The sequence below is a fragment of the Etheostoma spectabile genome, chromosome 12 (assembly GCF_008692095.1).
Source record: "Etheostoma spectabile isolate EspeVRDwgs_2016 chromosome 12, UIUC_Espe_1.0, whole genome shotgun sequence".
Classification (NCBI taxonomy): domain Eukaryota; kingdom Metazoa; phylum Chordata; class Actinopteri; order Perciformes; family Percidae; genus Etheostoma; species Etheostoma spectabile.
The window spans coordinates 25791464-25791700 of NC_045744.1; the positions used below are offsets into that span (position 1 = coordinate 25791464).

Here is a 237-nt window from a genome sequence, read left to right on the forward strand (position 1 = left end):
GAGTGGCCATCATTACTTTAAGAAATCAGTCAGTCAATCCGGAAAATTGCAAAAACTTTGAATGTGTTCCAAGTGCAGTCGCAAAAACCATCAAGCGCTACAACGAAATTGGCTCACAGGAGGACCCCCCAAGAAAGGAAGACCAAGGGTCACCACTGCTGATGAGGATAAGTTCACCCGAATCACCAGCCTCAGAAATCGCAAGTTAACAGCAGCTCAGATTAGAGACCAGATGAA

At 45.6% G+C, this 237-nt stretch overlaps 1 protein-coding gene across 1 annotated transcript in view; it reads right to left on the reverse strand.

Annotated features, from left to right (window-relative positions):
• Positions 1 to 237, reverse strand: part of LOC116698918 (regulator of nonsense transcripts 1) — an 18140-nt gene that overhangs the window by 14673 nt on the left and 3230 nt on the right. The window lies entirely within an intron of this gene.